We start from the raw sequence: 12,722 nt of genomic DNA on the forward strand, positions 1-12,722 counted from the left end.
CCTAAAGCACGACTTCACTTCCTAAACCTGAGCCTCAGACAGGACAGAGGACGGGAGGGGGGAGATAAGGGGGGAGGGAGAGAGAGAGGGGGAAGAGATAGACAGGGGGGCTAGAGAGAACGAAGAGAGAGGGGGGGAGTGAGAGAGAGAGAGATGGGGGAGATGGATAGGGGAGCCAAAGAGAGAGAATAAGAGGGGGAGAGAGAAAAAGAGAGGGAGCAAAAGACAGGACAATAGACTGGACAGGACAGGGGACAAAATATGAAAATCAGATAAAAAACACATAAAACTAACAAATACAACACAACCTAAAATGCTGTAAAGAATCTGAAGTGTTCTTTTACACTCGGTGATAGCAAGCAGTGTGCTTCTGCAGCCTGAGCATCAGGACATGTTTAAAATTTCAAAGAATCTCAGTATCTGATTGCAACCTTTCACAACATTTACATTTATGCCATTTAAGCAGACACCGTTATACAGAGCGACCTACATTCATCTCATTTATACAGCTGAGCTATTGAGGGTTAAGGGCCTTGCTCAGGGGCCCAGGAGTGGCAGTTTTGTTGGGATTCAAACTCACAACCTTCCAATCAGTAATCCAACACCTTAACCACTGAGCTCTCACTTACCACAAGTTATCACAAGTTGTCAGGGTGTAAAGCTTGGCTTATACTGTACATTCGACTTAGTTCTACTGTCGCCTCCAAAATTTGCACATTTGAAAACGTTCTTTGGTCATGAGTCGAGATCGTTAACGGTAAAGTGCACAGTTTTATGTTCTTCCCAGTGATTCAGTGCCACTGTGATTAAACTAAGCCTGTGTCAAAATTCTGGTAGCCTGATGGATGTTACTATGCCACCAAAAAGAGAATGGCATAGGATGATGTGAAACTTCAGCTACAGATGTAAACAAAATTATGATAAGGGTCAGAAAAAAACGATCCCTATTATGTAGAACTCACTCTGAAGGATGTTTCTGCGTGTGCAATCTCATTGTACTTATGAAAGATGTAAGCAGGTCTTGGAAATGTTCTTACATTGCAGAAGAATTTTCACCGTGTGATTCGACATGGAGAAAATGATATTTACACAATTTAACTTTTATAGCTTGTAGCATGTGATGACTAACAATCCACATGCTAAAACTGTACAGTGTAAACTGTTTAGAGTCCTAAGACATGATAATTATTTTGTTGCATTCCAAGTAAAATTTCAGGGTATCTGTGACCGCTAGCGGTATCGGGCATGGATTAACCCTTGTCCTAATCTGGACATTGCAGCATGGTTTCTGGAACCTGTGCTTATAGTGACCACAGATGCCCGCTTTTGCTTGACAGGATTGACAAGTCAAAGTTCAACATGAGATGTTTTTCCAGCGAGGATGAACTGAAGATGATTGTTGGCGATATTGATGCTAAATCATTCTTCACACATGGTTAAGTTAATATGCACACAATGTTTAAGTGCAGCTTTTTTGCATGTCAGAGATGTCTACGTCAGAGATGGGCTATAATGAAACTGCTTCACACTGATGCTTTTGTGCTTTATTCAGAGTTTGGTGTTTGTCCAGGTTTTGTGGACAATATGGCCGAAACCACTCAGCCTACGAAGTGGCCTGTGCCAGATATTCTCCTGTGTAATCCTTATAAACCATGACATCATCTAGGATCACTGCCTTTCTTCTGTAGTTACTCTGAAATCCAGTTTATATCACGGCCAAATAATTTATCATTCATTTATTTATTATAGTTAAATCCTTTGTAATCTCTGATCATACAAACTGACATTCATGGGTTCTACATGGATACAAATACACACATTTTTCTTTTATCCTGGCCTGTATGTGTGTTCATATATAAATCTTGTGGGACAAACCAAGCTGCTGTCTCTGTGTGTGTGTGTGTCTCTGTGTGTGCGCGTGTGTGTCTCTGTGTGTCTGTGTGCGTCTCTGTCTCTGTGTGTGCGCGTGTGTGTCTCTGTGTGTGCGCGTGTGTGTCTCTGTGTGTGCGTGTGTGTGTCTCTGTGTGTGCGCGTGTGTGTCTGTGTGTGTGCGCGTTTGTGTCTCTGTGTGTGCGCGTGTGTGTCTATGTGCGTGTGCGTGTGTGTCTCTGCGCGTGTGTGTCTCTGCGCGTGTGTGTCTCTGCGCGTGTGTGTCTCTGCGCGTGTGTGTCTCTGCGCGTGTGTCTGTCTGTGCGTGCGTGCTTGTGTGTGTCTGTCTGTGCGTGCGTGCGTGTGTGTGTCTCTGTGTGTGCGTGCGTGTGTGTGTCTCTGTGTGTGCGTGCGTGTGTGTGTCTCTGTGTGTGCTTGCGTGTGTGTCTCTGTGTGTGCGTGCGTGTGTGCCTCTGTGTGTGCGTGCGTGTGTGCATGTGCCTCTGTGTGCCTCTGTGTCTTTCCGTGTGTGTGTGTCTTTCCGTGTGTGTGTGTGTCTTTCCGTGTGTGTGTGTGTCTCTGTGTGTGTGTGTCTCTGTGTGTGTGTGTCTCTGTGTGTGTGTGTCTCTGTGTGTGTGTGTCTCTGTGTGTGTGTGTCTCTGTGTGTGTGTGTCTGTGTGTGCGTGCGTGTGTGCCTCTGTGTGTGCATGTGTGTGTGCCTCTGTGTGTGTGTGTCTTTCCGTGTATGTGTCTTTCCGTGTGTGTGTGTGTCTTTCCGTGTGTGTCTTTCCGTCTGTGTGTGTGTGTGTGTCTTTCCGTGTGTGTGTGTGTCTTTCCGTGTGTGTGTCTTTCCGTGTGTGTGTGTGTCTTTCCGTGTGTGTGTGTGTCTTTCCGTGTGTGTGTGTGTCTTTCCGTGTGTGTGTGTGTCTTTCCGTGTGTGTGTGTGTCTTTCCGTGTGTGTGTGTGTGTCTTTCCGTGTGTGTGTGTGTGTCTTTCTGTGTGTGTGTGTGTCTTTCCGTGTGTGTGTGTGTGTCTTTCCGTGTGTGTGTGTGTGTCTTTCCGTGTGTGTGTGTGTGTCTTTCCGTGTGTGTGTGTGTGTCTTTCCGTGTGTGTGTGTGTGTCTTTCCGTGTGTGTGTGTGTCTTTCTGTGTGTGTGTGTGTGTGTGTCTTACCGTGTGTGTGTGTGTGTGTCTGTCTGTGTGTGTGTGTCTTTCCGTCTGTCTGTGTGTGTGTGTGTCTTTCCGTCTGTCTGTCTGTCTGTCTGTCTGTGTGTGGGTCTCTCTCTCTCTCTGTCTCTCTCTGTCTGTGTGTGGGTCTGTCTGTCTGTGTGTGGGTCTCTCTCTCTCTGTCTGTCTGTCTGTGTGTGGGTCTCTCTCTCTCTGTCTGTCTGTCTGTCTGTCTGTGTGTGTCTCTCTGTCTGTGTGTGTCTCTCTGTCTGTGTGTGTCTCTCTCTGTGTGTCTCTCTCTGTGTGTGTCTCTCTCTGTGTGTGTCTCTCTCTGTGTGTGTCTCTCTGTCTGTGTGTGTGTCTCTCTGACTGACTGTGTGTGTGTCTCTCTGACTGACTGTGTGTGTGTCTCTCTGACTGACTGTGTGTGTGTCTCTCTGACTGACTGTGTGTGTGTCTCTCTGACTGACTGTGTGTGTGTCTCTCTGACTGACTGTGTGTGTGTCTCTGACTGACTGTGTGTGTGTCTCTGACTGACTGTGTGTGTGTCTCTGACTGACTGTGTGTGTGTGTCTCTGACTGACTGTGTGTGTGTCTCTCTGACTGACTGTGTGTGTGTCTCTCTGACTGACTGTGTGTGTGTCTCTCTGACTGACTGTGTGTGTGTCTCTGACTGACTGTGTGTGTGTCTCTGACTGACTGTGTGTGTGTCTCTGACTGACTGTGTGTGTGTGTCTCTGACTGACTGTGTGTGTGTCTCTCTGACTGACTGTGTGTGTGTCTCTCTGACTGACTGTGTGTGTGTCTCTCTGACTGACTGTGTGTGTGTCTCTCTGACTGACTGTGTGTGTGTCTCTCTGACTGACTGTGTGTGTGTCTCTCTGACTGACTGTGTGTGTGTCTCTCTGACTGACTGTGTGTGTGTCTCTCTGACTGACTGTGTGTGTGTCTCTCTGTCTGACTGTGTGTGTGTCTCTCTGTCTGACTGTGTGTGTGTCTCTCTGTCTGACTGTGTGTGTGTCTCTCTGTCTGACTGTGTGTGTGTCTCTCTGTCTGACTGTGTGTGTGTGCGTCTCTCTGTCTGTGTGTGCAGAGACACAAAGTCACAGTGGTTGTTGACTTTAATGATCAGAAGCTGTGTGTGCAGAGAGGTTTTTTGTCCAGCTCAGAGAGTGTGTTATAATACAGGCACTGAGGTCTGGAGTGTTGGCTGATGCTCCCAGGGGTCTCCTGGCGTTGTGAGAGGGAAACATGGGTAAGCTCTTTAAAATCACACACAACAAAGAGGTGATGGAAACAATCATCCCACCAGCTACGGTCAGGAAACGGACATCAGTTTAGACAATCACACAATTGCAAACGAGTCAAGTGAAAAGCATGGGAGTTGTTGTGCATAATCTTAAAAACTTTGTTGCCTTGCGTCTTATCTAATTTGTTTCCAAGAAACAGTTTACTGACCTAATCTTACTCCACGTGTAGTTATGGTGAATTACAGATTATTACACATCAAACAGCTAAGGCCTTTTTTGTGTGGTGCGTGTGTAGAGAAGCTTCCTGAATGATTATGAATGTTTTCGTGATGGTATCCTTCTGCTTAGGCCTGGCAGGTTAAACCTGTCTGAACACTTGCACTGCTAGAAAAGAGATTTTGAGTCCTATGCACGTGTATGAGCTGATTTAATAGTGTATAGTTTATTCAGGTAGTCTCATTTGTCCTGCCAGAACAAGAGCTGGTGTATGACCTTTTTAATAAAGACAGCTGTACATTTGTACAAGCAATATAGTTCTACGGTCTGATATTGTTGCATGGTGTTTAAATTATGGGCATAGATAAGATCTTCTATCCAGACGGACCTTCATAAGGTTTTGGTTGATAAGCGCAACACTCGATGGTAGCGAATAGAACTTGGGTGGGATTCCTTTAAAGGGCACCAGGCACACAGACACATCGAGGAGGCCAGCAATCCTTCAGCATCGTTTTGAGATAATTAAGGAAATCTGCAAGGACACGGGGAGAACATGTAAAACCACACACAGATAGTAAGCGCTTGATGGAATCAGAGACCACTTCGGAGAACACTACTTGTTACACCACTATAGCACCCACTAGAACAAGCATCCAAACCAGACCTCCAATCTAAGGTGCTCGCTGTCTTAGTGTTCATATATACAGTGTATATATATATTGTGTTCAATTTGTGGTTGTAAACTTAACATATGGCTTATAACATCAGTTATAAGCAGAGCCTAGCAGTTCTTCAATCTAATGCCATTTTTTAAATAGAATTTTTCTGGACGTTTCTGATGTTAGACACTTTTTTTCTTGACAGCAGCGTTTTGTCTCTGTGTGTTTATTGTTGACCCTGTCCTAAAATATCACAGGCCCTGTACTGGCACACTGTATTGGCTATGTTGAAGAGCACAGGTTGCACAGTGAAAGTAATCCGCGATGCCTGCAGGCTGAGCGGCTGATTTACCAAGTGTAATGTGTGCCAAGTCTAGCAGTACTGCCGAGCTTTTATGTGCTCGCGCACACACGCACACACACACACACACACACACACACACACACACACACACACAGAGAGAATCCTCGGAAAGGGTAAGTCAGGAAGCAGTTTGTATGAGCCCAAGTTGTGCTGTGATTACATACAACAGAATCATGCATGCGTGTATTCATATAACCAGTTCTCTTCCACCTGTTGTTGCTGACCTGCTTTCTTTCATTGCACTGAATGCAGGTCCTTTTACAAAAGCTTCTCCTTTTCACTATGCCTTTGCCCATGCAGTTAATAACACACACAGCTGTTTTATTTTATTTATTACTTACTTCCACTTTCATGCCACTTTCAGAACAGCACTACATCTTTTGCAAGGGACATTAACTGTATTTGTGGCCCTGAAATGACTTACATTTACAGCATTTGGCAGACGCCCTTATCCAGAGTGACGTACATAAGTGCTTAAATCTCTAGCATTGAATACATTAATGCTGGCTCACTAAGTTACATACTTAAGATACCATGAGTTTAAAACATTTGTTCAAAGTTACAATGAAAAAGTGTCAAAGGTGTTTTTTTTTTTTTTTTTTTTTAAATGCAAAAGATAGGGAAAGAAGTGCTAGTTGAAGTGTTTCCTGAATAAGTAGGTCTTCAACCGCCGCATGAAAATAGCCAGTGACTCAGCTGTCCGGACCTCTAGGGGAAGTTCACTCCACCACCTTGGTGCCAGTACAGAGAAGAGTCTTGTAGTATACTTGCCTCTTACCCTGAGAGAGTGAAACCAGTCGAGCAGTGCTGGTAGACCGGAGGGTGCGGGGTGCAGTGCGAGGAGTGATGAGGGCTTTGAGGTAAGAGGGAGCTGGTCCATTTTTGGCTTTGTAGGCCAGCATCAGTGTTTTGAATCTGATGTGTGCAGCTACCGGAAGCCAGTGGAGGGATTTCAGCAGCGAGGTGGTATGCGAGAACTTTGGCAGGTTGAAAACAAGCCAGACAGCTGCATTTTGGATCATTTGCAAAGGACAGATTGCGTTCATAGGTAGACCTGCCAGCAGTGCATTGTAGTAATCCAGTCTAAAAATGACAAGAGACTGAACAAGTACCTGAGCTGCCTGTGTGGACAAAAATGGCCGAATCCTTCTAATGTTGTAGAGAAGAAACCGACATGAGCGAGTCACATTAGCAATATGAGAGGAAAAGGACAGTTGATTGTCCATGGTTACCCCAAGGTTGCGAGCTGTGGCTGAAGGGGAGATCAGATCGTTGTGCAAGGATATAGCAAGATCATGACCTGGGGATGAATCACCTGGGATGAACAGCAGTTCAGTTTTGCTAGGATTGAGCTTTAACTGACGAGCAGTCATCCATGATGAAATTTCTGCCAGACATGCTGAGATCCGGTCAGAAGCTGTGGTATCTGAGGGTGGGAAAGAGAAGACAAGTTGTGTATCATCAGCATAGCAGTGGTAAGAGAACCCATGTGAGGAAATAACTTCAAGAGAGTGAGTATACAGGGAGAAAAGAAGAGGACCAAGTACTGAGCCCTGTGGGACGCCAGTGAAGAGTCTGCGTGGAGCAGATGTCACTCCCCTCCATGGTAGGAAGCAAACCATTCCCAAGCTGATCCACAAATCCCAAGACTCCTGAGGGTGGATAAGAGAGTGGATAAGAGAGTCTTGTGGTTGACTTCATTTTGTTTCAGTTCAAGACTAGCCAAGCTTGGTGTTTTGTGACGTTTCTGCCCCGAATTCTGAAACTGTCTTGTTCAAACACAAGCTCTCGCTGTTGTGTCTCTGCTCCACACTGTGGCTCTTCACAAGCAGTGCTTTGTAGTTCATAATCTTCTCTCTTGGCTCTGTCGGCTACTCGCTGGCACTCTGTAAAAGGCTAGCAGCTGGGCGTAAATGTGCGCCTGTATCGCGCTACAAAGATTTATTCAGTTTAGATGTCAAAGTTTACATCGACAGAAATGCGTAGTTGAAAATTATGTACTAATTGGATAAATATCAGTTACAATGTGGCAGCTGTACTGTGGGAGACCACCAGGCTTTAACGTGCTTCAGTGTATTTGCTCTGTGCTTGTGAAGAACCACATCCAGGCCGATAAGATGGTATGGTTCTGACAATTGAAAACGTTATTACTCCAAATAGTGTTTCAGACTGTTTTAATTAAGGATTTAAATGTGATGCGATACGATGCTGCTCACTGGCAGTATTCTGGGACAGGGCCTTGCGATATGGACTGACACAAAGCACACTTAGATTTTATACTAATTTTCCAATAACTGCATGTGATTTTATTCTTTTTACATGCCAGCTATTTGTCTGTGATTACTGGAAGTTTTCACTCACACCATGCCACCTGCGAACAGTCGATCACTTACCTGCTTTTGTTTATAGTGAGAATATAATATACACGTCTATATTCTTTATAAAAAATATCCTATTATTATGAGAGTCCTCTGTCCTCTGAGGGTCAGAATGCACTGGCACTGGAGTCTCCTTTCACATAAATGGCTTCTAACCTGCCCCTTTTCCACCAAGGCAGTTTTGCCTCTTTTCCACCAAGGCAGTTTAAGTGCTGGTTTGGAGCCAGAGCCTAATTTAAAATCAGTTCTTTCTTTTTCGACAGCCAAAGCGCCGGCTCTGAACCAGGAAAAGTGGTTCTTAAGTAGCACCAAAACGTTGCTGGTCTAGACTTAAGAACCGCTTGTGACAGGGGCTGTGGGCGGGGTTACTGTGACCAACAAGACAAGAGAGAACGCCGTTAGCGCCATTTTTAAATCATTTTAAATCAGGATTTGCCACGTTTGGATGCCAATGTAGCATCAAAGGCATGAGCATTAACAGTAAGCAACATCCACCATTGTTGATGTTGTGTTTGTGTTATACAGCAACACTGTATAACGTTGTATACAGTGACGTAAGACTTGGCTCTGTGATGGCTCTCTAGCCCAAGGAAAGGCAAACCGGTTCTTCGCCAGTGGAACCAACTTTGAAAAAGCACCCGGTTCTTTCTGGTGGAAAGGGGGCAAAGGAACTTATTAATAGTTCTGCATGTTTTTTAACAAATTTATGTAGATCAGAAATCACATCTCTAACATGTTTATGGAGCAAGTCTTAGCTGTCACAACTTTGAGGTATCAGTAAGTTTTCCTGGAGAGTCTTTTGAGAGAAAGCTATTCAGAAATTTCTTCAAGACGCTTTTATTGCCATTTCAACCATATATAGCTGACACAGTACACAGTGAAATGAAGAAGCCTTTGTTCAGTACCAAGGTGCAACATAAAACAACATAAAGCTACATAAAACTTTAGGGACTTTAACCAGGGACCTTTTCACGTGTTCTGCAAACATGATAACCACTAAACGGAAACTGGAAGTGATTGGAAGTGTTAAAAGGAACTAACTTGCTTTGTGGACATTTCATGTCGTTAAATATCATATCGATATTATGTGTTTTCGCCTTGGGATCCTCCAATTTCTCATTGGTATCAATAGACTTGTATAAATATAGTTTTATAAGTTCTAAATATTTATAGTGTTGATGTTATTCTTTCAGAAATGTTTAAAATTTTGTCATTCTGGCCAAACTACTTTGGCATAAGAGAAATAAAACACTTTGGGACTTGCTGTTATTAGAAATTTACTTACTTATACTTGGATCTATTTTAATAATTCCCATCATAACTTCTACAGATTTCAGGGTTTCCCGCAGAAAATTTGTTAGTTAAGGCGGTAGGGTTGGGCGGTAGGGCTGGGAGGGGGTGGGTGGGTGGGGGATTCTTTGTGAGATAGACCACAGACTCTGTACTACGTTTAAACTTTTTAAACTTACTTTAAATTTGCAAGAACTATAGACTAATACAATAACAGGCTTAAATAAACCCAAAACATAAGTCCACTTACAGTTCTCACGGACACGCGTTTTATCAACTGGCTAGTTATCCTCCAGACAGTGACGGACCACGTCTTTCTCTCATTTCGCCCGTGTGGCGCGCGTGCCCACTCGCGGTGTGAAGCGCGTCCGCGCTATTCTCCGAGATGCACTTGACGGCCTTTTGTGCAGCGGAATAAATTTTTTTTCTGGACGACCTAGTTAAGGCGGTAGGGTTTCTCAGCTTAGGCGGGCTGCCCGAACTGCAAAGTGCTGCGGGAAACCCTGGATTTTTTATCATTGTACAGTTTGCTGTTCATATAAAACCTGGCAAGAGATCCCATCCAGCATTGCAAACCGAAAACCTTATTTTATTCACACATACGCCTGTCCTGGGAATTCATCATAAACCTGTGTAGGCATTCGGCGTGTCGTGTAAGCAACGGAAAAGCCGATGCTATCACAGGACCGACTCTGATTCATTCCAGGATGTCTCACAGCCAGAGAATCTTTTCCTTTTTTTTTTTTTTCTTTTTTTTATGTCTTCCATCTCTTTAATAATTCATCAGCCCAGGACCTGAGCATTTGCTCTTACATTGTACCCCTCTGAGGAATAGGAAAATGAATTCAGGCTGAGCTCAGGCGCTCCGGCACTTTGGGAATTGGCTGGAGATGCGTGTAGAGGGGTAACGGAGTTCATTGTTCTCAGACTCCCCTATTCACATTTACAGGGCCCCTCAACAGCTCTGATGGATCACTCGGCCCTGTTTACAGAGAGAGAGAAAGAAAACACGGAGAACCGGACCGCATGGTTTTTTTTTTTTTTTTTTTTTTAGATGACATAACTATTCCCAGGAACATTTGGTGATTCTTTTTTCCAAGTGGACAGAATGCTATGGGAATACCCATTTATTCACCTCGATCGCTGTTTGAGGGACAGTTTTACGTTTTCCATCTCAGTAAACGTACATACGAGCAAGAGTGCAACAGTCTCTTAGTGACCTGCATACTAACATATTAAATGTGGTTGTGTTTCAGACTGAGTGGCTTCTTGGTTTCCAGGGGGAGATTTTGTTATGCCTTTTCCCTACAGTGTATATCATTTGTTTTAAGTAGCAGTTTTTGTTTTTTGGCCAAAATAACATCACTGGCTGAAAGCATCTATGCTCTGCGTTTTGTGAGCTTGGTATATTTTACAGCCTGACTATAATGTGTTACCTGGCTGCAGATGGAAGTGTCCCGCTGTTCCTGGATTATTCATTAAAAACAATCCTGCAAGCAATTTGTGTTCTGTTCTTGAAGTTCTGCTTGTAGAGCTTACTCGCGTCGGAAAAATGCTCCACATCACTTCGTTTTAAATATGGTGTGTACATCAGGTATGCAGCGAGTGGAGAGTTAATATCTGATCTTTATCTCAACATGCACATACATAAAAAGCCTGTGGACACTCACAGTTATAAGCTGTTATGATATTGGACTTTTATTTGAAATATCATGAGAAAGTGAAAAATCACACCGCTGCCACTCCTGGGCCCTTGAGCAAGGCCCTTAACCATCAACTGCTCAGTGAAATCAATGAGATAAACATAAGACACTTTGGATAAGGGAGTTTACCAAATGCCCTAAATGTAAATATGCACTTGTTGAACATTCCTCTCCAGAGTTTGTCCATTCTATGCTGGTATAACAGCCTCCAGTTATCTGGGCTCATTCAACCAACAGAGACAGGTAGCAATGTCGAGTGTGTGTGCTGTTTTGGTAGCAAAGTCCTGGTGTGCTGTTTTGGTTCATCCCAAAGGTGTTCAGTAAGTATGAGGTCAGGGCTCTGTGTAGACCACTTGAGTTCTTCCACTCAAACTTTGGCAGACTATATCTTCATGGGACTTGCATTGTAAACAGGAGCACTGTGATGCTGGAACTAGTTTGGGTGTTTTGGTTTCATTGTAGAGAAATCGGTAAAGTTACAGCATACCGAGACATTCTAGACAATCGCCTGCTTCAAACTTGCATTAGGGTTGTGGCTAAGGCTAAGTCTGTGGCTAAGGTCCACACATAGGTGTGATAATCAGGTGTTCACAAATGGCATAGTGTATCTATTTAGATCACAAGATTAATATTATAATGCATTATCTCTCGTTGTTTAACACCCCAAGATTTTTATTCCTATGTTCTGCCATTTTAACCAACTTCAGAGTGAAATGAACATACTACATTATATGGTAGGAGCTTTGCATTCTGGGAAGTTGCTTTGGTGCTTGACATACGATGTCTGATTTTCAGCGTGTGATGGGAGAGGTTGTTTCCCATTTCCAGGCTTTTTAAACAGAGGTTAATTCAGTACAGGAAGAGGGGGTGGTCATTGTCTCGGCCCCCTGCTTTCCCGTCTCTAAGCCAACACTAAGAGGCCATCTTACAGTGCAAACTGCTGGTAATTAAATGGGCCATCGGAGGAGAGTTACAGAAGCGGTGTCCTTCTGCTGTAACCACTCCAGATGTTTCTAAATCATCATGATCATCCAGCTCCTTGGCCTTGCTAACGATTTCCAAATGAATCTCTCGTATATGATAGCACAGCCAGCTGGAGTTCACTCGCTACCTGAGTGAAAAGTGAGCAGTTTTCATCACGCAGCAATTTTCACATTCAGACGGCACTTATGTCACTGTTTGAGTAGCATTAGTACAACAAGATCTCACATTAGTCATGGAAAAATCCTTGGAATGGTGATCTAATATTGGATATTTTTCTCTTTAATGCTATTGCTGCAGCAAAAGTATAAATGCCAAGGCTCAGTTTAGAGCTTAGTGGAATAAACACATGCAGGAATGAGCAAATCCCATGGCAGCTACAACCCACTGAGGTAATACATCTTCCCCATGAAAGGGCAATTACAATGATTTTAATGATTTTTCATGAAAAATGTACCAAAAAAAATATGAAACACTTTTTTCCCCACTTTTTCTTTTGACTTTTTTTGTTTGTACAAGCACATTGGACAGAGGTGTTGTGGCACCCCATGCTGTACTAAGCAGAGCTTATTTAATTCCAGCAATGTCAAAGAATGACTTTCTGCTCATCCATCTCATACAGATGCACACGGTGATCCTAGACAAGTAAGAGAGCAGTGAAAAATATACAGGTTCAGTAATCAGGTGGTGGTGGGCAGGAGATAAATAAGAAACCAGAGAATACTGCAGAGATTTAAAAAAAAAACTTACAACCAGTGTATATGTCTTCATTTATAATAACACAATAATACACAGGTTTATACATGCATACATACAGAATTATAGCCGAAGCAGAAATAGTCAGAT

The 12,722-nt window shown here is 43.5% G+C and overlaps 1 protein-coding gene across 4 annotated transcripts in view; it reads left to right on the forward strand.

Annotated features, from left to right (window-relative positions):
- Positions 1 to 12,722, forward strand: part of fnbp1l (formin binding protein 1-like) — a 45,789-nt gene that overhangs the window by 888 nt on the left and 32,179 nt on the right. The window lies entirely within an intron of this gene.

This window comes from Tachysurus vachellii, chromosome 11, assembly GCF_030014155.1.
Source record: "Tachysurus vachellii isolate PV-2020 chromosome 11, HZAU_Pvac_v1, whole genome shotgun sequence".
In the NCBI taxonomy this organism is placed as follows: domain Eukaryota; kingdom Metazoa; phylum Chordata; class Actinopteri; order Siluriformes; family Bagridae; genus Tachysurus; species Tachysurus vachellii.